Genomic DNA, 27405 nt, shown 5'->3' on the forward strand with positions numbered 1-27405 from the left:
CACTCCTCACTACCTATCACAGTTTTGAAGGCCATAAAATGCCAAGATGGCACAAAACCCCCCCAAATGACCCCATTTTGGAAAGTAGACACCCCAAGCTATTTGCTGAGAGGCATGTTGAGTCCATGGAATATTTTATTTTTTGACACAAGTTGCGGGAAAGTGACAATTTTTTTTTTTTTTTGCACAAAGTTGTCACTAAATGATATATTGCTCACACAGGCCATGGGCTTATGTGGAATTGCACCCCAAAATACATTCTGCTGATTCTCCTGAGTATGGGGATACCACATGTGTGGGACTTTTTGGGAGCCTAGCCGCGTACGGGGCCCCGAAAACCCAGCACTGCCTTCAGGATTTCTAAGGGCGTAAAGTTGTGATTTCACTCCTCATTACCTATCACATTTTTGAAGGCCATAAAATGCCCAGTTGGCACAAACCCCCCCCAAATGACCCCATTTTGGAAAGAAGACACCCCAAGCTATTTGCTGAGAGGCATGATGAGTCCATGGAATATTTTATATTTTGACACAAGTTGCGGGAAAGTGACAATTTTTTTTTTTTTTTTTTGCACAAAGTTGTCACTAAATGATATATTGCTCAAACATGCCATGGGCATATGTGGAATTACACCCCAAAATACATTCTGCTGCTTCTCCTGAGTACGGGGATACCACGTGTGTGGGACTTTTTGGGAGCCTAGCCGCGTACGGGGCCCCGAAAACCAAGCACCGCCTTCAGGATTTCTAGGCATACATTTTTGATTTCACTCCTCACTACCTATCACAGTTTTGAAGGCCATAAAATGCCAAGATGGCACAAAACTCCCCCAAATGACCCCATTTTGGAAAGTAGACACCCCAAGCTATTTGCTGAGAGGCATGTTGAGTCCATGGAATATTTTATTTTTTGACACAAGTTGCGGGAAAGTGACAATTTTTTTTTTTTTTTTGCACAAAGTTGTCACTAAATGATATATTGCTCACACAGGCCATGGGCTTATGTGGAATTACACCCCAAAATACATTCTGCTGCTTCTCCTGAATACGGGGATACCACATGAGTGGCACTTTTTGGGAGCCTAGCTTCATACGGGGCCCCGAAATCCAATCACCGCCTTCAGGATTTCTAAGAGCGTTAATTTTTGATTTCACTCCTTACTACCCATCACAGTTTTGAAGGCCATAAAATGCCAAGATAGCACAAAACCGCCCCAAAATGACCCCATTTTGGAAAGTAGACACCCCAAGCTATTTGCTGAGAGGCATGGTGAGTATTTTGCAGCTCTCATTTGTTTTTGAAAATGAAGAAAGACAAGAAAAACGTATTTTTTTTTTCTTTTTTCAATTTTCAAAAGTTTGTGACAAAAAGTGAGGTCTGCAAAATACTCACTATACCTCTCAGCAAATAGCTTTGGGTGTCTATTTTCCAAAATGGGGTCATTTGGGGGGGGTTTGTGCCATCTGGGCATTCCATGGCCTCCGAAACTGTGATAGGCAGTGAAGAGTGAAATCAAAAATTTACGCCCTTAGAAAGCCTGAAGGCGGTGCTTGGTTTTCGGGGTCCTGTACGTGGCTAGGCTCCCAAAAAGTCTCACACATGTGGTATACCCGTACTCAGGAGAGGCAACAGAATGTGTTTTGGGGTGTAATTTCACATATTCCCATGGCATGTTTGAGCAATATATCATTTAGTGACAACTTTGTGCAAAAAAAAAAAAAAAATTTGTCTTTTTCCCGCAACTTGTGTCACAATATAAAATATTCCATGGACTCGACATGCCTCTCAGCAAATAGCTTGGGGTGTCTACTTTCCAAAATGGGGTCATTTGGGGGGGTTTTGAACTGTCCTGGCATTTTATGCACAACATTTAGAAGCTTATGTCACACATGACCCACTCTTCTAACCACTTGAAGACAAAGCCCTTTCTGACACTTTTTGTTTACATGAAAAAATAATTTTTTTTTGCAAGAAAATTACTTTGAACCCCCAAACATTATATATTTTTTTAAAGCAAATGCCCTACAGATTAAAATGGTGGGTGTTTCATTTTTTTTTTTCACACAGTATTTGCGCAGCGATTTTTCAAACGCATTTTTTGGGGGAAAAACACACTTTTTAAAATTTTAATGCACTAAAACACACTATATTGCCCAAATGTTTGATGAAATAAAAAAGATGATCTTAGGCCGAGTACATGGATACCAAACATGACATGCTTTAAAATTGCGCACAAACGTGCAGTGGCGACAAACTAAATACATTTTTAAAAGCCTTTACAGGTTACCACTTTAGATTTACAGAGGAGGTCTACTGCTAAAATTACTGCCCTCGATCTGACCTTCGCGGTGATACCTCACATGCATGGTGCAATTGCTGTTTACATTTGACGCCAGACTGACGCTTGCGTTCGCCTTTGCGCGAGAGCAGGGGGGGACAGGGGTGCTTTTTTTTTTTTTTATAAATTTTTTGATTTTTTATCTTATTTTTAAACTGTTCCTTTCATTTTTATTTTTTTTAAATCATTTTTATTGTTATCTCAGGGAATGTATATATCCCCTATGATAGCAATAGGTAGTGACAGGTACTCTTTTTTGAAAAAATTGGGGTCTATTAGACCCTAGATCTCTCCTCTGCCCTCAAAGCATCTGACCACACCAAGATCGGTGTGATAAAATGCTTTCCCAATTTCCCAATGGCGCTGTTTACATCCGGCGAAATCTAAGTCATGAAATGCTCGTAGCTTCCGGATTCTTAGGCCATAGAGATGTTTGGAGCCATTCTGGTCTCTGATCAGCTCTATGGTCAGCTGGCCGAATCACCGGCTGCATTCTCAGGTTCCCTGTTGGGACAGGAGAGCCAGAGAAAAACATGGAAGATGGTGGGGGGGGGGCATTTCCTCCCACTGCTTGTAAAAGCAGTCTAGAGGCTAATTAGCCGCTAGGATTGCTTTTACATGAAAGCCGACTGCTGGCTGAAAAGAATGATACCAAGATGATAACTAAACTTGCAGGCATCATTCTGGTATAACCACTCAAAGTCCAGCAACATACCAGTACGTTGCTGGTCCTTGTTGGGCATATATTGTAAACTTTTTTTTCATGCAGCCTGTGGGCTGAACGAAAAAAAGATATTGATCGGTGGGTATGCCCACCATTAGAATACCTCCCTTCATCCACCCACTTCTAATGATGGGCATACATGCACCATTTATATATGCCGAAGCATGGGGGCATCCTCCCGCAAAAGGCAGGAGCAAATTGCTCCTCCACCCACTGCTGCCCCCACGCTTCGGCATATATGCTGAAGTATGTAACTGTGGTGGTGAAATCACCTCCGACAGCGCTGGAGTCACGCACGGCTTTATGTATCGTGGGAGCAAACGCTGTTGCTGTCAAGATAAATAAATCCGCACTGCAACTGAATGGCGTACCTGCTAAGCAAATGATGGTTAACAAAAAACAAAGTAACATTACAGTATAACAGTAATACTTACCATACCTGCAAAGCAAATACAAAAAAAAAACATAGTAAAATATAAAACATTTAACGCAACCTGTGCCTACCTAAAATATATATATGCCGAAGCATGGGGGCATCCTCCCGCAAAAGGCAGGAGCAAATCGCTCCTCCACCCACTTCTGCCCCCACGCTTCGGCATATATGCTGAAGTATGTAACTGTGGTGGTGAAATCACCTCCGACAGCGCTGGAGTCACGGCTTTATGTATCGTGGGAGCAAACGCTGTTGCTGTCAAGATAAATAAATCCGCGCTGCAGCTGAATGGCGTACCTGAAAACAAAAAAATGTTAAAAAACACAGTAAACTATAAAAAAATTACATACCTGAAAAGCAAACATGATAAAACATAACAATAAAACATTGCAGAATAGAATACAGTAAAAAAGAGCAGAACAATAGAGAGAAAATAGAGAGAGAGAGAACAATAAAACGACAACTATTTTTGGTTTTTTTATTTTATATTTTTTTGTGTATTTTTTTTTTTTTACTTTTTTTTTTTTGATAACTGTAACTTTTAAAACTGTAACGGTTCCAGGTTTGGGTCTCTCAAAATGCGATGGCATCTTCGGAGACCCTGTGGAAGTGTGTCCTAGTCTGTGCAGTGCTGTACCCTACGCTAATACTCAACTAGTGTATGGTAGCGTTCAAAACATTCACCAATGCAAAGACCAGGATTGCCAGGACAGGAGGGACAATAATACCGGGTGTCACGCCTAAATCCGCGCTTTCTGCAGACACGACATTTTCTTTGGAGGGCTCGTTGGGTAGGGGTACTCTGGAGGACATAAGGAAAATGCCTCTCATGCAGCCGGCCTACTGCATTTGGATTGGGAAGGTGAGGTGGAGCACCGTCTGGAAACAGAAGGGCTCTGACGATCTCTTCCTGGAATTTAAGGAAGGATCCAGTCCCTCCTGAAGCTCTGTATAGCACATGAGCGTTCAACAAAGCCAATTGAAATAAATAAACAGACACTTTTTTGTACCAGCGTCTGGCCTTACGGGCAATTAGGTACGGCGCCAACAACTGGTCGTTGAGGTCCACCCCTCCCATATTAAGGTTGTATTCGTGGACACAGAGGGGTTTCTCCACAACACCAGTCGCCGTAGTAATTTGGGTCGTCGTGTCTGCATGAAGGGAGGTGAGAACGAAAACATTCTTCTTATCCCTCCACTTCATAGCGAGCAAATTATTATACTTCAAGCAGGCTCTCTCCCCCAGCCTAAGACGGGACTCTACAAGCCGCTGGGGAAAGCCCCGGCGATTAGGTCGCACGGTGCCACATGCTCCAATCTGCTGATCAAACAAGTGACTAAAAAGTGGCACGCTTGTATAATAATTGTCCACGTACAAGTGGTACCCCTTTCCGAATAAGGGTGACACCAAGTCCCACACTATCTTGCCAGCGCTTCCTATGTAGTCAGGGCAGTTTGTCGGCTCTACGTGACTATCTTTGCCCTCGTAAACCATAAAACTACATGTATAGCCTGTGGCCCTGTCACAGAGCTTATACATCTTGACCCCGTATCTGGCACGCTTGCTGGGAAGGTACTGTTTGAAGGACAAGCGGCCAGAAAACTTAATCAGGGACTCATCAACGCAGACAACTTGATGGGGAGTAAACAAGTCTGCAAAACGTTGGTTGAAGTGGTTTACGAGGGGCCGAATTTTGTAGAGCCGATCGTATGCAGGGTCTCCACGAGGACGACAGAGTTCATTGTCGTTGAAGTGCATAAACCGCAAAATCTGCTCGTATCGTGCCCTGGTCATGGAGGCAGAGAACACGGGCATATGGTGAATTGGGTCAGTGGACCAATATGACCGCAACTCACTCTTTTTGGTTATGCCCATGTTGAGGGAAAGGCCCAGAAAGATCTTAAATTCGGAGACCGTAATTGGTCTCCAATCTCTGGCAAGGGAGGACTGGGGATTAGCGGCGATGTGTTGACCAGCGTACAAATTGCTTTGGTCCACAATAGATCTATAGAGATCTTCAGTGAAAAACAGTGAATAAAAATCCAGTGGCATAAAGTCAACTGTTTCCACCTGAATTCCGGGTTGGCCAGTGAAAGGGGGAAGTACGGGTGCTGTAAAAGTGGTGGGTACCCAATTCGGATTGGCGAATGCAGCAGGAAGGGCACTATGGGCACGACGGGCCTGTCTTTGTCTTCTTGGTGGCAGCGGGACACTAGTTGTGCTTGCCACCTCACCAGCTTGAACTGCACTTATGGGACTCGCCACGTCACCAAGTGTTACTGCAGTGCTGGATGTACGACCAGGGTGTACTAGGCCGCTGGTGCTTGCCAGTTCACCAGAAGGAATAGCGGCGCTAGTACTTCTCTGCTCCATACGAGAGCCCTGCGGTTCTTGCACTTCAAGGACAGAAGAAGAAGTTCGGGGTCTGGTACGCCTGACCCTAGCAGGGACCACAACTCCGTCGTCAGAGCTATCTGTCATGGAGCCGCTGTCCTCTATAGGTTCGTATTCTGAGCTTGAACTTGACAGATGAGTGACTTCCTCTTCACTATCTGTCATGCTCAGAAACGTGTAGGCCTCTTCACTAGTGTACCTTCGATTTGCCATTTTGGGCTCTAAATTTAGGGGTACACTAGTGAGACTCACAGGCAAAAAAGCTCCTGACTGTCAGCGACTGATTCAAAGCGCTACCAAAAAACTGTTAGCGATCGCAGGGATCAGGCCTGACTCTGCGAACGCTGCAGTTATGTGTGCTTAGTGTTTTGTGACAGTTATCGATCAATACTGCACTTGGGTGGGCTGGGCCGAGGAGCAAAACGCAGGTGCTAGCAGGTATCTGGGCTGATCCCGCTAACACTGCGTTTTTTTGGGGGACCCTAAACTGCTGGGGAGTATAGATCTGATCGGATCAGATATCGATCCGTTCAGATACTATACCACTAAGGGAGGTGTATGCTGCGTGCGTGGGTGTTAGCAGTACTGGCGCTAACCTGACGCTGCCTGGGGCAACGCAGACCTTATCTGATCCTAAAAACTTAACTTCTATCACTGCCGGGCAATTAGGGGGTTAAACCTTTATAAGATAATAAACGGCGGGTGCCCTAAAACTGTAATAAACTACAAAAAACAAACCAACTAACCAGCGTCACCCGTAACAATTATATGGTGATCACTGGTGAAAGGGTTAACTAGGGGGCAATCAAGGGGTTAAAACCTTTAGTAGGTAGTATATGGGGGTCCCTGTCGCTATAAAACACTGACAGCAAACCTATATACTTACCTCCCTAACTAGCGTCACCTGTGTCACTAATACAGCGATCAGAAAAACGATCGCTTAGTGACACTGGCGACGGGGGGGTGATCACGGGGTTAAAACTTTATTAGGGGGGTTAGGGGGGTACCCTGGACCTAAAGGGGGGTACCCTAGACCTAAAGGGGGCTAACCCAACTGCCTTAACACTTGTAACTGACACAAACTGACACCAATGCAATAAATCAGAAAAAAAAAAAAAACCTGCTATTGGTGTCAGAGTGACAGGGGGTACAGGGGGGTGATCAGGGGGTGACTGGGGGGTGACAGGGGGGTGACAAGTGTGCCTGCGTGTTCTACTGTTAGTGTAGTGTTGGTGCACTTACTTGGATGTCTTCTCTCCTCTGCGCCGGGACGAAAAGACCGGCTCGAGGAGAGATGACATCACTTCCTCCGCTTCTGTTTACATTCACAGAAGCCGAGGAAGCTTGTCATTGGCCAGGAGCGATCGCGAGGGGGGAGCCACGAATGAGTGGCCTCCCCCTCACCTTTGATCGACCCAGACCTCGATCCGACCGCCACTGGCACCGGATCCCCCAGAGGAAGGCACGTGATCCCTGTGCCGAATACGCATCGGGGAGGGGTAGGACGGAGCTGTCAGCAACAGAGGTAGATGAGGAACGACACACCGCACGCTATACAAACGCTTGTTTTATACAAACACTCTCTGGAAAGATTGGTGCACTCACGCACCTACATATTGTGAGTACCCTTCTGGAGGGAAGTTTTAATATATTTTAAATAAATCCCTACTGTATCACACTATGGAGCTTTTTCTTTCTTGTATGTAAGACTATCTGATGACATCTGAGTGGTGGAGTTTATACCAGCATACCCTGTATGAGCCCAAGGGGTGGCTCCAATGCGTGTTTAGACACCGTTTAATTACCGTGTCACACGCTCAGAGGTGAGCGCAAGCACAAGTGGGGGGTCACAGGAGAGCACTGAAGCATGCTGGATTGTGAACACCATTAAGGAGGAGCATGAGGAACACTGTTTTTTGTGGACACCACTTGCTTGCACTTTATGTGTTGATATCAATGAATTGAACTTTTTAAATGTGGACACTTGATTTTGCACTTTGATCTTATATTTATAACCACATATATATATTGTTTTTTTTCATGTTGCACTTTATGGGATACTTTTATATAAGGATTGTATTCATTCTATAATTTATATATTACTAGCATTTTTTTTTTTATATTGAAATTTTGTAGTATAGTTTTACACTATATATGCACCTCCCAACTATTGGGATATATCTGTTTTTTCAGCGCAGGCACGTTTATTTATATTTTTCACATACAGTCAGTTTGAAGAATTCCCATTTCTGATCTGTGTTCATCGATGCCAACATTACCTCCCAGTCTTGGAGAGTAGCCCTCATCCTTGGAAAATTTGCACTCTTAAAGTTAAGTGTTTTTCTCTTCCCGTGTGTTTGTGTCTTACAGCTAACATAAATGAAATCATGTTATGGTCACTGCTACCCAGATGTTCTTTTATATGAACATTAGTAACAAGCTCTGCATGGTTTGAGATTACCAGGTCTAACAGAGCATCATTCTGAGTCGGGGCCTCAATGGACTGTACCATAAACCTGTCTTGTAATAGGTTTATACATTTTTACCCTTTAACCGTTCCAGACGTGCCATTACTCCAGTCAATTTCCGGGTAGTTACTGTAAAATCCTCCATTATTATCACCATCCCAGCCCTTGCAACCCTTTTCATCTGTGCAAGGAGCTAAGTCTCCACCTCCTCATTAACACTGGGTGACCTATAACAAACTCCCATGATTAACTTTGAACTACGCACATCTATATGCAGTTCCACCCATAATGCTTCAGCCTCATCACACTCTCCATCAACTAGGTCCTCTTTCACACTCCTAAACCAAAAAAATGATTGTGCAGGTATAGACTAAATATAAAAGTACAAGCTGCTGGCAATAACACAACAAATCAACAAACAAATCGTGATAAACGTGAAAAAATAAAAAATGTTGCAGTGCTAAACATAGATATTAAATCAACAAGTGCCCATAAAGCATGAACATCTGGTGCTGTTCTAAATAGTGCAGATAAATTTCTTGATGAACATCCAGTAACAGTGAGTATAATTGATGTGCATTTTGATTACCCAAGTGCACCTCCACCGATATTGATATAAAATGCTCCAAATTATAAGAGTCTAGACAGGCATGATATGCAAGAATAGAAGATCCAACCAGCTTCCTCTATTATTTTGTAGGTGGTGGTACTGTCATGGCTGATGATAAAGTTTACTTCATAGTAGGGTCTGCCTATTTTTGGACAGTATATATTTGTGTGGTGTAGGACATGGACCCCATGCCCCAGAGGATGTTAATTCTAACAAAAAATTTTGGATGGACCCTCTGCACACGGCTACACCCTTCCCAGCAAACTATGCAATGAAAAACAGGGATATTTAGTTCACATATATTGCAATACATGTTTAAGCCAGCCAACTGCGTCCCTCTTCTAGCCAGTCCTACACTGCCTTGTCACTGCAAATGCTAAGGTGGACACCATGCCAACATGGGGCATAAAGACTCAAGGTGGGGGAGAGCGACTAGGTTCAGATCTGGTCACTGACTTGTGTTACAACAGAGAAAAGATATACCTGTGCTCAAATCCCAATAATTTATTCTCTGTTAATTCTAATGAAACGCATTAGGTGGGGTCCATGTTCGTGAGGTACCACGCACGCCAATTCTATATACTGGTGGATTGACTTCTAGGATGTCTAGGATCTAGTACTGCCCATTTTATACCGGATTTCTGTAAGTGTTTAACACTGATTTCTTTTAATAAACTGTCAAGCAGTTTTACACACTATGCAGCTGTTTTATTTTTCCTTCATGGGCCCTACTATGGAGTAAACTTTACCATCAGCCATGACAGTACCACCACCTGCAATATAATAGAGGAAGCTGATTAAATCTTCTATACATGCATATCCTGCCTGTCTAGACTCTTATAATTTGGAGTCTAGACCTCTGGTAAGGAGGCATTTTATATCAAAATCGGTGGAGGTGCACTTGGGTGATCAAAACACACGTCAATTATACTCACTGTTACTGGATGTTCATCAAGGAATTCATCTGCACGTTTTAGAACAGCACCAGTTGTTCACGCTTTATGGACACTTGTTTATTCAATACCTATGTTTAGCGTGACAACCTCTTTTACACTCGCTTTAAGATCAATTCACACATAGAGACAGACACCGTCACCTTTCCTTTTTACCCTGGCGCTCCAAAAGAGTGCATAGCCAGGATTATTAATAACCCAGACGTGAAGAATGAAGCTAAGATTCAGGACTATCAATTAAATCATAGTTCTCTTAGTGCGCATAAGCTTCCAACTCACCTATTTTGCTTGGCAGACTTCTGGCATTGGTGAACAGACACTTTAAAGAGGAAGTAACGTCTTATTTTTTAATTGTACCTACAGGTAAGCCTATAATAAGGCTTACCTGTAGGCACTGTGAATATCTCCTAAACTTGCACAGATTAGGAGATATTCAGAGTGCATAAAGCCAATGACGTCATCGGCGCATGTGCTCTGAAGGTCTGGCTTACCGTGCCAGACCTTCAGAGTCCATGCTGGACCTTCAGAGTCCATGCCGTAAATGGTGGCTCCCCCGCGCATGCGCGGGAGTGGCGTCATCGTGTCTCCTGCCACTCACAGCACCGGAGCCCGCAAACCCGGAAGAAACACTGTGCATACTAGCTTATTATGCCTTTGTCTTACAGGTTTTTTTTTGTTTTTGTTCTTTTTTCTCTGGGTTTACAAGCTCTTTAATGCATTATTACATTTTGCTCTTGTGTTTTGCATATCCTTTTTAGTAGTACAAATAGCACTGTAATTTACAATGGTTGTTTGTAACATGGGAACCTTCTTGTCACCTGCCATAACCCTCCCCCCATCTATCCCCATTCCATCCTCCATGAATGTTTGACCCCTAACTAACCCGTCTACCCGACTGAATTCTAGTTCACCCTCCCCCTCAATCCTAGTTTAAATACTCCTCCAGCCTTTCCATAAACCTCTCCCCCAGCACAGCAGAACCCCTTCCATTTAGGTGCAAATCATCTTTAGCATATAGGTTGTACCCCAATGAAAAGTCAGTCAAAGTTCTCTGTCCTAACCAACCAGGCCTCTGCATCAAGGACTGCTTCTGTCGCTACCACACCATAGTGAACCATTTGTCTAGTGTACAGCACGGCACAGTATAGGGGTTCACACAACTCTGCACATGAGGGGTTTCTAAAAATGCTAGGTAGTCAGGAAACTGTCTATCACATTTTGAGAGACCCTAAAATCAAAGGCTAAAAGGTCCAAAAAAAGTTTGAGTAAAAAAAAAAAGTTGCTGTTTTATTGAGTTAATGTTATATTGTTACTGTGTGTTATTGTTAACTGTTGTTTGCTTTGCAGGAATGCAAGACAGCTGAAGCACTGATCTGTGTATTCTGACAACAGAATACCTTGTGGTGTTTATTTGGTGGGTGTTTGTACTGTCCTGGCATTTTAGCACCTCAAGAAGTCAGAAGAGAGAGCTGCTTTAAAGCTGTGTAAATTCCAGTATATCTATACACCATAGTTCATAGATGCTAAAACTTTCACACAAACCAATGTATATACACTTACTGGAATTTCTTTTTACCAAAAACAAGTAGCAGAATACATTTTGGCCTAAATTTATGAAAAAAATAGATTTTATTGGAAATGTTTTAAAAAAGAAAGTAGAAAATATTTTTATTCCCAAAATGTTCAGTCTTTTTTCATTTATATATGCAAAAAAACCCCAGTGGTGATCAAATAACACCAAAAGAAAGTTCTATTTGTGTGAAAAAATTATATAAGATGCATTTGCATACAGTGTTGTATGACCAAGTAATTGCCAGTTAAAGTAGCATAGTGCTTAATAGCAAAAAATGGCCCATTCAAAAGGAGGTAAAACCATCAAGAAATGGTTAATAGCTCCATCGACTGAACTAAAATAGACTTTTGTATGATGTCCCCAGTTTCACAGCATGTTAAACTTATCTATTTGGCATTCTTTTTTTACAGTTTTGAAGAGCAAACTACCCAAAAAGTATACTTCTGTACTTAATGAATATGGGCCTGTTGAATCACTTGGGAATAACTCTACCCAATGCAGCTATTATGAGTGGGACCTACTTTTTCTGGGGGATGTTCTTTATTTATTTTATATCCCACGGAACGCAACAGCAGAAGTAAACCACTTTGGGTGATAGACACTGGAATACTTGTGTGCCACGACTGGAGTTCTCAAGAGTTCCAAGAAGCCAGCAGAGGATCCAATCCATATGAAGCAAACAAAAAGTATGAGTACTTTTCACAACTAGTTGACACTATACATTTTTTAAATTCAATTTCTATTAAGTCCTTTTAACTAATGATCACCATTAAATTGGAACTAAACTCTGCTGCCTACATCCAGGGTTTTTGCCATAATTGTGCAAATATGTGCAGCTTTTTTTGCAGACCTCCCTCTCAAGGCAATCTCATGCAATGCTGTGATGGCTGCGCACTTGATGTTCCATTGCTGCTCTTGCCATCTTCTCCTGCTCTTCTTCTTGGTTCATTGTGTTTGGCCATTTCAAATGGTTGGCTGAGTATGACATAAATCCTGCATATGCACACAGGAGTTAATTCATCCCAACACCTAGGAGATGCCAGGATTGTACCCAGAGCTATGTATGCGTGACTCAGTGTACATTTAAAAAAACACTGCTGGCAAGCAGATAAGACGAAAGCCAAACAAAGTCCCTTCTGCAATAAAAACCTACCTGCCAGCAATGTTTTTTTTTTTTAAAAAAGAGCTTTGTTCTATGATAATATAGTGCTATTTGTCCTATCATTAATGCAAACATCAATGTTAAAAGTTTTATATGCTTCTTTTGGAAGGCCTTTACATGTGAGTACCCTTGCCATGAGGGGACATCAACATGGTGCCCTGCATTCATGTACAATGATGCATGGAATGGAGTTGACATCATTGCGGAAAATAAAATGACCCTATGCATCATCCAGTCTAAAGACACCTGGTAAAGTTAAATATAAAAAATAAGAAAATACAGCATACGTGTGTGTGTGTGTGTCTTTGTGTGTTTGGGGGGGGTTATGCTTCTGTGTCCTGCTGATATTTCATATTTAATTTCCTGTCTTGGAGACACCTACCCAAAGTGGGGGGAATTCCAATCTTAGTCTAGGTTCACGCCTATGCGTTTTCTGGTGTGTTTTGCGTTTTTGAACATTCATTTTTGATGTGGGTTCATTGAAGTCTATTACACATAAAACTCAATATTCTGTGGGAAAAAAGACCCTGACGCTCAAAACGCACAGATGTGAACTAGATCCATAGGAAACCATGTTAAATGGACTGTAGTACAATGCTGCAAAACGCACTAAAAAAGGCTTAGGTGTGTACCAAGGGTTAAGCTGCCCATAGATGGATCGAAATTTTGATGCAACTATGGCCATTCCTGCTTGACAGAAGTCGATCTTTAGTTGTCAAACAAGAATGTTGGAAAATTCCCGGGACTGTTGCAGCTGATGACCAGTGTATTCTGACAGAGGAGGAGTCCCATTGTCAGAAAACAATGACAGCTGCAAGGATTCCTCCATTGACCTTACATTTGTGGATGAAGGAATCCATTTTTTGTTTTTTCGATCAGCCCTCTGGCTGATCAAAAAAAAAAAACACACACACACACAAAAAACGAGGCATCTATGGCCAGCCTCAGACAGTTGTCACTAGAACATTTGTCCCCATTGGAAGATTTCATCTCACCTTTAGGAATTTCACTTTTTTCCTGAGCGACAATGGTCACCATAAAAAGAGAGAATGAGGGGTTGATTTACTAAAGGCAAATAGACTGTGCACTTGCAAGTGCAGTTGCTCCAGATCTTAGTAAATGAGGTAAAGCTTCACTTTGCAAAGAATAGCCAATCACATGCAAGGGAAAAAAAACTGCATTTTTGCTTGCACATGATTGGATGATGGAAGTCAGCAGAGCTCTTTCTCATTTAATAAGCTATTTAATAAGCATTTGCACTTGCAGAGTGCAACTGCACTTTGCAAAGTGCACCATCTATTTGCTTTTAGTAAATAAACCCCTAAGTCTGCCACATAGATGTCCACAACATTAAAAAGGGTCTCACACATCCTAAACAGGTTAGGTTATGATTTATGCATGCTGCATGCAGATAAAGCAATATGAAAACATGTCTGCTGCTGCTTCCTCCTGCCATGTTAAAGCAGAACCAAACCCACCCAACTACATGTAATTGTTACTCAAAAAAGTTAAAGTGGTTGTAAATCCAGAAGGTTTTTTTACCTTAAAAAAACCTCTGCATGGAGTTCCCCCCACAGCCTCCCCTGGCGGTATGATTATTTTGGATTTTAGGTGCTGAAAGCGGTACAATTATTTTGCATGGAAATTTGGCATTTTATATTGTAGACCTGTAATTCTTAACAATAACACACTTAAATCTGTCCAAACAAGAGTCTAGTAGATATCCCGGGTATGATGAAGTTTGAAACACAAAATCATAAATTATAATACAATAAATAAATATAAATAATTTTAAAAAATAATAATATAATAATAATAAAATAAATTTCCCCATGATTCACTATCGCTCAATTCTGCAAGTGTTCTAATTTACTATCACTGTTTTCTAGCTGGTCTAAAGCCACTTTTGACGTAAAGGGACACTTTTTGGTTGCTATGGACAATCTCATGTTTCCAGGCAGAAAGAACAGTATATATAATATAAAATTGCATGCAGGTCATTGGACAAAGCACTGGGGACAAAAGGGATGTGAAATGATTTCATACAGTACTGTAATCTGTAAGATTACAGTACTGTATGTGTTATGAATTTTACATGTTTTTGAATTTGCCGCCAGGCTCCGCCCCATGCGTAGCGACGCTCGCAGAGAACGGAGCCCGGCACAGACAGGCTTCGGAGGAGGACACAGCTCGCAGACACAGCGGGGGACATCGCAGGATCCTGGGGACAAGGTAAGTAACACTGCACCAGGATCCTGAGATGTAATCCCGAGTGTGGCTTGGGGTTACCGCTAATCGTGCTGAAATTTAACCCCGAGCAACACTCGGGAATATCGTCAGGGAGGCTAATGTGGGGCCCTACCAGGACTTCACCCCATTCCCTATGATTCGTATAATTAAGCCAGTTGGGTGTAATACATCAGGAAAAGAGGTCCTGGTGGGGACACATAATTTCAAGTAAAATAAAGCTTCATACGTAATGGAAAATGGAATGTTGCTGCAATTTTTGTGTAGCAAAAGGGATGCTTTAACCGAAATCTACAACTTGATCTATTCCTCTCCTAATCATTACCTTTTACCCTTAACCACTTGTGTACCACCCGTCTGTAATGTACTGCGGACAGGCGGTCCGCACATGCAGTGAAGTACATGTACATCGCTGCCTGCTTCCGAGTTTAGGGCACACCCCCACCGGCACCCACTGTGATTGTACACAGCAGGAGCCTATCAGCAAGTTCAGACCAATGATTCATGGCTGGAACGTGCTTCCACCCCCGAGAAGCAGAGGGGGGTTCTAATTGGCTTTAGATGCAACCTCCTATTCTCGTGCTCCAAAAAAAAAGCAGACCCAACCGGTAGATACCTATTACTCCAGGGCGCTTTAAATGGCCAGAACGTAACCCTGGTTGGGTACTATGCCCCCAACGGCTTTCAACACAAGTTTTTCTCCCACCTTCTCAAAGTAGTTTCCCAACATAGCTCCGGAACCCTTATCCTGATGGGTGACACAAACGTAGCTCTGGACTCCTCAATGGACAGGAAATACGCAACCGGATCCTTCTCCTCCCATGACCCAGTCATAGAGGAACAGATGAGATCCCTTGTGCATACCCACGGCTTGGTAGATTCCTGGCGGGGGCTCCATCCCCGCGACCGCGACTTTACCTTCTACTCCAGCCCACATGATAGCTTCTGTAGGATCAACCACATTTTCATTCCTCTACGCTTCGTCTCCAACATTCATAAGATTACAATCACCCCTTCCGCGTGGTCGGATCATGACCCTATCTTCTTTCTGCTCACCCTCTCGGGTCTGACTCACCCTACTTTTCAGTGGCAATTAAATGAATCACTCCCTACATCTCAAGACTGTAAAACAACAAAAGAAATAATGAAACTAACACTTTGCTTAGATAACTAATAGCTGTAAACAGAAGGGGAATCACCCACATAGAGACTGCTTACATATGCTAATAACTGCTGACATCCAAATTATAATAAGTGGATGTGTTCCTCTGAATTAGAGAGCATAACAAAAAACAAGAGATACAAAGAATTCTTCAATGAGGAACAAGCATGGTTAGCAAAAATATAAATGTTTAATATAGAAAATTAATTATATGAAATAATACCACATATACACCAGATAGAGTCATGAATAGACAATAAATAAACCAATACCAACTAATACCAATTAAAATTGACAACGTTGTCGGGAACAAAAAGCACAACATGCAGATGGCCACCACTACACATACATACACATGAAATTGGCCAGCTGGACTTTTGAAGTCTCTAATAAGTTGAGGCTGGATAGGAGTAGAAAGCCAATAAATAACAGTGTATGGCCTTAAATGGGAAGGAGTCCGCAGTATACACTGCCAATAGCAAGCCCAGATATGACTGCAGATGGATAGACACACTTTGTTGATGGTAGCACTGACAAGTGGAGGTCAACTGTGGCAAATAACATGCATAAACAGCTATGTCAGTGCTAAGCAAGGGTGCAGGGGATGATGGTGCACCTATGTGGCTATGGAAGTATAACAACAGCGTGTAAGAGGGAGCGATCTCACCAAGCCATGGAAATCCAGATACTGCAGGTAAGTGGGGCAGTCCAATCCTCCATGGATTTGATCATCATCTGGTCAGGATAGAGTGGCCGATAAGTCCAGACAGGTAGACGCCCGCCAGGTAAGTGGAAGTGAGGGGATAGAGTGGCGTGTCACCTGTTAGCGGGGTAGAGCGCAATGATATCCTGGTTACTTGCTGATTCCGTGCTGCGGGGCAATCACCGGACGTTCGACCGGGCTTGAGTGACTTCAGCAGTGGCGAATCAAATCCCAGGGGCTAGTGGGTGGATCTGCACGGGTGCTACAACGGGCGTGATGGCGTCATGCTGACGCGTTTCATCCGTAAAGGATTTCCTCAGAGCATGCGCAGTAATTGCGGTAGGCGGCTTAAGTAGAGATGCCAATTAAAGACGTAAATACGTCAAGTAGCCGCTAATTAGGCGCCTGCGCAACAAATAGACAGCCATACAAGTGAAAAAGACACACACAACAACACATGATAATAGTAATAATAGTGAAGTGGGCCAGTCCATGGGTGCAGCACCACCACCAAGGACACGATATGAAAGAGGAGAGGGGGAGGAAAAAAGAAAGGAGAAAATTATTAAACATGGAGAAGAAAAGAAGGAGGGAATATGGTAATCTGAACTTGAAAGTAGTGATCAACACTATAACAGAGAGACATGGGGATTTTTTTCTCCAAGAACTAGGTTGTAAGGAATACTGATAAATTGCATTCATTATTTAACCCGTGTGGGGACATACTGTCAAGGGTATATATCCACATTTTTTCTTTCTGACAGAGAATTCTGTCGAAGTCACCCCTCCTATGAGGGAGGTTTAGTTTATAAATACCCTTGACAGTAAGTCCCGTGGGGTCCCCACCATGATGATCAAGGAAATGTAAGGGGATGGGGCGCTCGTCGTCTTTACTGAGGATGCTCTGCACGTGTTCACTGATCCTGGTCTTAAGTTTTCTTTTTGTTTTTCCCACATATTTTTTGCCACAGGGGCAGGTGATCATGTAGACCACTCGTGTGGTATTACAGTTGATAAAATTATGAATTCTAAACTGTTTCTGACCATCAGAGTCAGTGAAGACGTCAGTGCGTTCCACATACTTGCATATACTGCATCTGCCGCATTTAAACATGCCTTTAAGAGGTGGAAGTTGAGTCAGCCAATTTTGGCTGTGTGACCTCAAGTACTCGGAGTGGATCAGATGATCCCTAAGGTTCCGGGAACGTCGAGCGGTGAGGAGAGGGCGTTCACCTACTATTTCACCCAATATAGGGGAATCTGTAAGGATGTGCCAGTGGTTATCAAGTATGGTCCGAATCTGTTTCCATTGAGAACCATACTTGGTAATGATCCTAGGGGGCCCATAGTCATCATTAGATGCCTTAGATTTTATTCTTTTTGTGAGGAGTTGTTGTCGATCGGTCTGGGCAGCTCTTTTCTTTGCTGTTCTAATGACCCCATGGGAATAGCCCCTGTCTCGGAATCTATCATATAAGTCCCTGGCTTCAATGTCAAAGTCTTGTTGTGTGGAGCAGTTTCTGCGGATACGCAGGAACTGGCCCACGGGTATCCCTCTGATCAGCGATCTAGGATGGTCACTTGTAGCCTGGAGGAGCGTATTGGCCGCTGTTGGTTTTCTATACGTTTTGGTACTAATCCTCCCATTGCTAGCGGTAAGGGCGAGGTCCAGGAAGGAAAGGGTATGCTGATGGGCTGTATAGGTAAGCCTAATGTTTCTATCATTGATGTTAAGTTCATCCATAAATAGCGCCAATTCCTGTTCTGTACCCGCCCACACCATAAATACATCATCGATGTACCTCAGCCAGACGCGACTATGGCTGAGGTACATCGAGGAGTGGTAGACACATTCCTCCTCCCACATGCCCAGATGAAGGCATGCATAAGATGGGGCCCACGGTGCACCCATTGAGGTGCCTCTAATTTGTCGATAGTAGGACCCCATGAACTGAAAACAATTATGCTCCAATAAAAATCTAAGCAAATCACAGATAAATTCATTTTGATGCCCCAGGTCAGGAAATTTCTTATCAAGGAAGAAGTGAGTTGCTTTTAGTCCCCAAGTGTGGGGAATTGATGTGTATAAGGATTCAACATCAATCCCAACTAGCATTGATCCCTCCGGTAGGACCACGTTCTCTAAATAGGATAGTACATGCCCAGTGTCCTGTACATATGAGGGCAGGTCAGATACCAATTCCTTGATTAGTGCATCAATGAATTTGCCCGTTTTTTCAAGGGGACCATTCACTGCCGATACGATGGGCCTACCGGGGGGATTTGTTAGGGATTTATGGAGCTTTGGTATAATGTAGAAGGTAGGTGTATTAAACTCGGACACCTTAAGAAAATTAAACTCCTTTTTGGTAATCAATTTTTCTTCCACAGCCAGACTCAGCTGGTAATTAAGCTCTTTGATGATTCCGGGGAAGGGATTTATATCCAGTTTGTGATAAGTGAGTTTATCACCTAGAAGTCTAAGTACTTCAGTTTCGTATTGGTCCTCAGTAAGGAGGACTATATTGCCCCCTTTGTCACTGCCCTTAATTACGATACCAGAGGTCTCCTCTAGTTCTCTTAGGGCCTTTCTCTCATCCCTGGTGAGGTTATCTAAGCCCCTATATTTCCAATTGACCATGGATAAGTCTCTTTTAACCTGTGCCAGGAAGAATTCAATGGCTTTGTGTTTGGATAGAGGTGGCATTTTGTTCGATTTAATAGGTAGATTGGCGGTGCGGGCATGGGCAACCTGCAAAGGGGGCGTCTCAGAGTCCGAGTCAGAGTCCTCATTTTCTATTAGAAGTGAAACAAGTGCATCCAAAGCTTCCCTTTCCTCTTTGTTTTGAGGGTCCTGTTTAGTCTTGTTATGTTTAGATAGATGCCAGTATCTAAAGAGGACTTTTCTTAAGTAAAGGGAGATGTCCTTGTACACTTCAAATTCATTCATCCCTGATTTAGGGGAGAATGTGAGACCCTTATTAAGTAGGGAAAGATGGTGTTGGTTCAGGGGAAAATTGGTCAAGTTAATTACCTTCATATCTGTGGGTGGGTCCTCTGCTGATTTTTGGGTACCTATGTCCTGTGTGTTTTCTTCCTCACCTGTCTCTGGCTTTTGCGAATTTCCCTTGTTCTTCCCTGATGACCTGGGGATGAGTCTGGGGGTATTTTCCCTTTTCCTATTGTTTGGTTCTTCCCTGTAGTGATTGGGGGATGGTCTGTGGGTGATTGGTCCCTCTCTAAAAAAGTCACCGAGAGGTCCCTACGTTCACTGTCACTGTCCGTGGAGGAGTATTGTTTACGAGTAGGCTTGGGGTTGGCTGAACTATTGCTCCTCCCTCTATTTTTTCGCGAACGACTCCTTCCTTTATGAATTGTGGGGTCAAACAGGTCACCACTTTCAAGGTCAAGTAAATTTTGTTTAAATTTTTCTTGTTTATGAGTTTTTAAATTTCTTTGAGTTTTCTCTACTTCCTTTTTAAGGAGTTCATTATATTTTTCGAATGAGGAGTCTGTTTTAAAGGGTTCCAGTAGGCTGGCACTGTTATTTATCTCCGCTTGAATTTCCGCAAGTTGGGCCTGTTCCTCATCAACAATCAACTGCATAATTTCCAGACCACGCTTCAGACAGCTGGCCTTCCATGCCTGTATAAAACGTGGTGTGTGGAGATGTCCAGCTGGGGTCACTCTTTCTCTCAGACCTCTGGGGATAATTCCATTTTCAATGTGAGATTTTAGTGATGAAATATCCCACTTCCTATTCAGGAATTTAATTGTCAGTTTTTTATGATTCCTGAATAGGGACTGGAGAGAGTCCTCACATGCATTTAGGGTCGATTGTTGAGAGGAAAAGGCCGACTGAATTTCTCGATCAATGTCCTCGTCAAGAAGATAAGCCATATCACAAGGATGAGAAGATGAAAAGGAACAGGTGGGGATGGAAAAGAAAAAGGGGGAAGGAAAAAACAGGAAGAAGAAGAGGGGGAAAAAGGAAAGAAAGGGGGGGGGGGGGGGGGTTATGGGGTGCACCCAGGAGTGGACCCACTGTTAAAAAGTATGTGGTTATGGTAATATCTGGAGTATGTGGTAGCAAAGTGAAGTTCATAAAGAAGGGAAGTATAATCCCACAAGGCAAAAATGTAAAACAACAAAAGAAATAATGAAACTAACACTTTGCTTAGATAACTAATAGCTGTAAACAGAAGGGGAATCACCCACATAGAGACTGCTTACATATGCTAATAACTGCTGACATCCAAATTATAATAAGTGGATGTGTTCCTCTGAATTAGAGAGCATAACAAAAAACAAGAGATACAAAGAATTCTTCAATGAGGAACAAGCATGGTTAGCAAAAATATAAATGTTTAATATAGAAAATTAATTATATGAAATAATACCACATATACACCAGATAGAGTCATGAATAGACAATAAATAAACCAATACCAACTAATACCAATTAAAATTGACAACGTTGTCGGGAACAAAAAGCACAACATGCAGATGGCCACCACTACACATACATACACATGAAATTGGCCAGCTGGACTTTTGAAGTCTCTAATAAGTTGAGGCTGGATAGGAGTAGAAAGCCAATAAATAACAGTGTATGGCCTTAAATGGGAAGGAGTCCGCAGTATACACTGCCAATAGCAAGCCCAGATATGACTGCAGATGGATAGACACACTTTGTTGATGGTAGCACTGACAAGTGGAGGTCAACTGTGGCAAATAACATGCATAAACAGCTATGTCAGTGCTAAGCAAGGGTGCAGGGGATGATGGTGCACCTATGTGGCTATGGAAGTATAACAACAGCGTGTAAGAGGGAGCGATCTCACCAAGCCATGGAAATCCAGATACTGCAGGTAAGTGGGGCAGTCCAATCCTCCATGGATTTGATCATCATCTGGTCAGGATAGAGTGGCCGATAAGTCCAGACAGGTAGACGCCCGCCAGGTAAGTGGAAGTGAGGGGATAGAGTGGCGTGTCACCTGTTAGCGGGGTAGAGCGCAATGATATCCTGGTTACTTGCTGATTCCGTGCTGCGGGGCAATCACCGGACGTTCGACCGGGCTTGAGTGACTTCAGCAGTGGCGAATCAAATCCCAGGGGCTAGTGGGTGGATCTGCACGGGTGCTACAACGGGCGTGATGGCGTCATGCTGACGCGTTTCATCCGTAAAGGATTTCCTCAGAGCATGCGCAGTAATTGCGGTAGGCGGCTTAAGTAGAGATGCCAATTAAAGACGTAAATACGTCAAGTAGCCGCTAATTAGGCGCCTGCGCAACAAATAGACAGCCATACAAGTGAAAAAGACACACACAACAACACATGATAATAGTAATAATAGTGAAGTGGGCCAGTCCATGGGTGCAGCACCACCACCAAGGACACGATATGAAAGAGGAGAGGGGGAGGAAAAAAGAAAGGAGAAAATTATTAAACATGGAGAAGAAAAGAAGGAGGGAATATGGTAATCTGAACTTGAAAGTAGTGATCAACACTATAACAGAGAGACATGGGGATTTTTTTCTCCAAGAACTAGGTTGTAAGGAATACTGATAAATTGCATTCATTATTTAACCCGTGTGGGGACATACTGTCAAGGGTATATATCCACATTTTTTCTTTCTGACAGAGAATTCTGTCGAAGTCACCCCTCCTATGAGGGAGGTTTAGTTTATAAATACCCTTGACAGTAAGTCCCGTGGGGTCCCCACCATGATGATCAAGGAAATGTAAGGGGATGGGGCGCTCGTCGTCTTTACTGAGGATGCTCTGCACGTGTTCACTGATCCTGGTCTTAAGTTTTCTTTTTGTTTTTCCCACATATTTTTTGCCACAGGGGCAGGTGATCATGTAGACCACTCGTGTGGTATTACAGTTGATAAAATTATGAATTCTAAACTGTTTCTGACCATCAGAGTCAGTGAAGACGTCAGTGCGTTCCACATACTTGCATATACTGCATCTGCCGCATTTAAACATGCCTTTAAGAGGTGGAAGTTGAGTCAGCCAATTTTGGCTGTGTGACCTCAAGTACTCGGAGTGGATCAGATGATCCCTAAGGTTCCGGGAACGTCGAGCGGTGAGGAGAGGGCGTTCACCTACTATTTCACCCAATATAGGGGAATCTGTAAGGATGTGCCAGTGGTTATCAAGTATGGTCCGAATCTGTTTCCATTGAGAACCATACTTGGTAATGATCCTAGGGGGCCCATAGTCATCATTAGATGCCTTAGATTTTATTCTTTTTGTGAGGAGTTGTTGTCGATCGGTCTGGGCAGCTCTTTTCTTTGCTGTTCTAATGACCCCATGGGAATAGCCCCTGTCTCGGAATCTATCATATAAGTCCCTGGCTTCAATGTCAAAGTCTTGTTGTGTGGAGCAGTTTCTGCGGATACGCAGGAACTGGCCCACGGGTATCCCTCTGATCAGCGATCTAGGATGGTCACTTGTAGCCTGGAGGAGCGTATTGGCCGCTGTTGGTTTTCTATACGTTTTGGTACTAATCCTCCCATTGCTAGCGGTAAGGGCGAGGTCCAGGAAGGAAAGGGTATGCTGATGGGCTGTATAGGTAAGCCTAATGTTTCTATCATTGATGTTAAGTTCATCCATAAATAGCGCCAATTCCTGTTCTGTACCCGCCCACAGACCATCCCCCAATCACTACAGGGAAGAACCAAACAATAGGAAAAGGGAAAATACCCCCAGACTCATCCCCAGGTCATCAGGGAAGAACAAGGGAAATTCGCAAAAGCCAGAGACAGGTGAGGAAGAAAACACACAGGACATAGGTACCCAAAAATCAGCAGAGGACCCACCCACAGATATGAAGGTAATTAACTTGACCAATTTTCCCCTGAACCAACACCATCTTTCCCTACTTAATAAGGGTCTCACATTCTCCCCTAAATCAGGGATGAATGAATTTGAAGTGTACAAGGACATCTCCCTTTACTTAAGAAAAGTCCTCTTTAGATACTGGCATCTATCTAAACATAACAAGACTAAACAGGACCCTCAAAACAAAGAGGAAAGGGAAGCTTTGGATGCACTTGTTTCACTTCTAATAGAAAATGAGGACTCTGACTCGGACTCTGAGACGCCCCCTTTGCAGGTTGCCCATGCCCGCACCGCCAATCTACCTATTAAATCGAACAAAATGCCACCTCTATCCAAACACAAAGCCATTGAATTCTTCCTGGCACAGGTTAAAAGAGACTTATCCATGGTCAATTGGAAATATAGGGGCTTAGATAACCTCACCAGGGATGAGAGAAAGGCCCTAAGAGAACTAGAGGAGACCTCTGGTATCGTAATTAAGGGCAGTGACAAAGGGGGCAATATAGTCCTCCTTACTGAGGACCAATACGAAACTGAAGTACTTAGACTTCTAGGTGATAAACTCACTTATCACAAACTGGATATAAATCCCTTCCCCGGAATCATCAAAGAGCTTAATTACCAGCTGAGTCTGGCTGTGGAAGAAAAATTGATTACCAAAAAGGAGTTTAATTTTCTTAAGGTGTCCGAGTTTAATACACCTACCTTCTACATTATACCAAAGCTCCATAAATCCCTAACAAATCCCCCCGGTAGGCCCATCGTATCGGCAGTGAATGGTCCCCTTGAAAAAACGGGCAAATTCATTGATGCACTAATCAAGGAATTGGTATCTGACCTGCCCTCATATGTACAGGACACTGGGCATGTACTATCCTATTTAGAGAACGTGGTCCTACCGGAGGGATCAATGCTAGTTGGGATTGATGTTGAATCCTTATACACATCAATTCCCCACACTTGGGGACTAAAAGCAACTCACTTCTTCCTTGATAAGAAATTTCCTGACCTGGGGCATCAAAATGAATTTATCTGTGATTTGCTTAGATTTTTATTGGAGCATAATTGTTTTCAGTTCATGGGGTCCTACTATCGACAAATTAGAGGCACCTCAATGGGTGCACCGTGGGCCCCATCTTATGCATGCCTTCATCTGGGCATGTGGGAGGAGGAATGTGTCTACCACTCCTCGATGTACCTCAGCCATAGTCGCGTCTGGCTGAGGTACATCGATGATGTATTTATGGTGTGGGCGGGTACAGAACAGGAATTGGCGCTATTTATGGATGAACTTAACATCAATGATAGAAACATTAGGCTTACCTATACAGCCCATCAGCATACCCTTTCCTTCCTGGACCTCGCCCTTACCGCTAGCAATGGGAGGATTAGTACCAAAACGTATAGAAAACCAACAGCGGCCAATACGCTCCTCCAGGCTACAAGTGACCATCCTAGATCGCTGATCAGAGGGATACCCGTGGGCCAGTTCCTGCGTATCCGCAGAAACTGCTCCACACAACAAGACTTTGACATTGAAGCCAGGGACTTATATGATAGATTCCGAGACAGGGGCTATTCCCATGGGGTCATTAGAACAGCAAAGAAAAGAGCTGCCCAGACCGATCGACAACAACTCCTCACAAAAAGAATAAAATCTAAGGCATCTAATGATGACTATGGGCCCCCTAGGATCATTACCAAGTATGGTTCTCAATGGAAACAGATTCGGACCATACTTGATAACCACTGGCACATCCTTACAGATTCCCCTATATTGGGTGAAATAGTAGGTGAACGCCCTCTCCTCACCGCTCGACGTTCCCGGAACCTTAGGGATCATCTGATCCACTCCGAGTACTTGAGGTCACACAGCCAAAATTGGCTGACTCAACTTCCACCTCTTAAAGGCATGTTTAAATGCGGCAGATGCAGTATATGCAAGTATGTGGAACGCACTGACGTCTTCACTGACTCTGATGGTCAGAAACAGTTTAGAATTCATAATTTTATCAACTGTAATACCACACGAGTGGTCTACATGATCACCTGCCCCTGTGGCAAAAAATATGTGGGAAAAACAAAAAGAAAACTTAAGACCAGGATCAGTGAACACGTGCAGAGCATCCTCAGTAAAGACGACGAGCGCCCCATCCCCTTACATTTCCTTGATCATCATGGTGGGGACCCCACGGGACTTACTGTCAAGGGTATTTATAAACTAAACCTCCCTCATAGGAGGGGTGACTTCGACAGAATTCTCTGTCAGAAAGAAAAAATGTGGATATATACCCTTGACAGTATGTCCCCACACGGGTTAAATAATGAATGCAATTTATCAGTATTCCTTACAACCTAGTTCTTGGAGAAAAAAATCCCCATGTCTCTCTGTTATAGTGTTGATCACTACTTTCAAGTTCAGATTACCATATTCCCTCCTTCTTTTCTTCTCCATGTTTAATAATTTTCTCCTTTCTTTTTTCCTCCCCCTCTCCTCTTTCATATCGTGTCCTTGGTGGTGGTGCTGCACCCATGGACTGGCCCACTTCACTATTATTACTATTATCATGTGTTGTTGTGTGTGTCTTTTTCACTTGTATGGCTGTCTATTTGTTGCGCAGGCGCCTAATTAGCGGCTACTTGACGTATTTACGTCTTTAATTGGCATCTCTACTTAAGCCGCCTACCGCAATTACTGCGCATGCTCTGAGGAAATCCTTTACGGATGAAACGCGTCAGCATGACGCCATCACGCCCGTTGTAGCACCCGTGCAGATCCACCCACTAGCCCCTGGGATTTGATTCGCCACTGCTGAAGTCACTCAAGCCCGGTCGAACGTCCGGTGATTGCCCCGCAGCACGGAATCAGCAAGTAACCAGGATATCATTGCGCTCTACCCCGCTAACAGGTGACACGCCACTCTATCCCCTCACTTCCACTTACCTGGCGGGCGTCTACCTGTCTGGACTTATCGGCCACTCTATCCTGACCAGATGATGATCAAATCCATGGAGGATTGGACTGCCCCACTTACCTGCAGTATCTGGATTTCCATGGCTTGGTGAGATCGCTCCCTCTTACACGCTGTTGTTATACTTCCATAGCCACATAGGTGCACCATCATCCCCTGCACCCTTGCTTAGCACTGACATAGCTGTTTATGCATGTTATTTGCCACAGTTGACCTCCACTTGTCAGTGCTACCATCAACAAAGTGTGTCTATCCATCTGCAGTCATATCTGGGCTTGCTATTGGCAGTGTATACTGCGGACTCCTTCCCATTTAAGGCCATACACTGTTATTTATTGGCTTTCTACTCCTATCCAGCCTCAACTTATTAGAGACTTCAAAAGTCCAGCTGGCCAATTTCATGTGTATGTATGTGTAGTGGTGGCCATCTGCATGTTGTGCTTTTTGTTCCCGACAACGTTGTCAATTTTAATTGGTATTAGTTGGTATTGGTTTATTTATTGTCTATTCATGACTCTATCTGGTGTATATGTGGTATTATTTCATATAATTAATTTTCTATATTAAACATTTATATTTTTGCTAACCATGCTTGTTCCTCATTGAAGAATTCTTTGTATCTCTTGTTTTTTGTTATGCTCTCTAATTCAGAGGAACACATCCACTTATTATAATTTGGATGTCAGCAGTTATTAGCATATGTAAGCAGTCTCTATGTGGGTGATTCCCCTTCTGTTTACAGCTATTAGTTATCTAAGCAAAGTGTTAGTTTCATTATTTCTTTTGTTGTTTTACATTTTTGCCTTGTGGGAT

The 27405-nt window shown here is 43.2% G+C and overlaps 1 long non-coding RNA gene across 1 annotated transcript in view; it reads left to right on the forward strand.

Annotated features, from left to right (window-relative positions):
- Positions 1–27405, forward strand: part of LOC141103530 (uncharacterized) — a 97316-nt gene that overhangs the window by 25639 nt on the left and 44272 nt on the right. The window contains exon 2 of the long non-coding RNA XR_012235332.1: positions 11905–12180. This is a non-coding gene — a long non-coding RNA (uncharacterized lncRNA). The remainder of the gene's footprint in view (positions 1–11904; positions 12181–27405) is intronic.

Source organism: Aquarana catesbeiana, linkage group LG01 (assembly GCF_042186555.1).
Source record: "Aquarana catesbeiana isolate 2022-GZ linkage group LG01, ASM4218655v1, whole genome shotgun sequence".
NCBI lineage: Eukaryota > Metazoa > Chordata > Amphibia > Anura > Ranidae > Aquarana > Aquarana catesbeiana.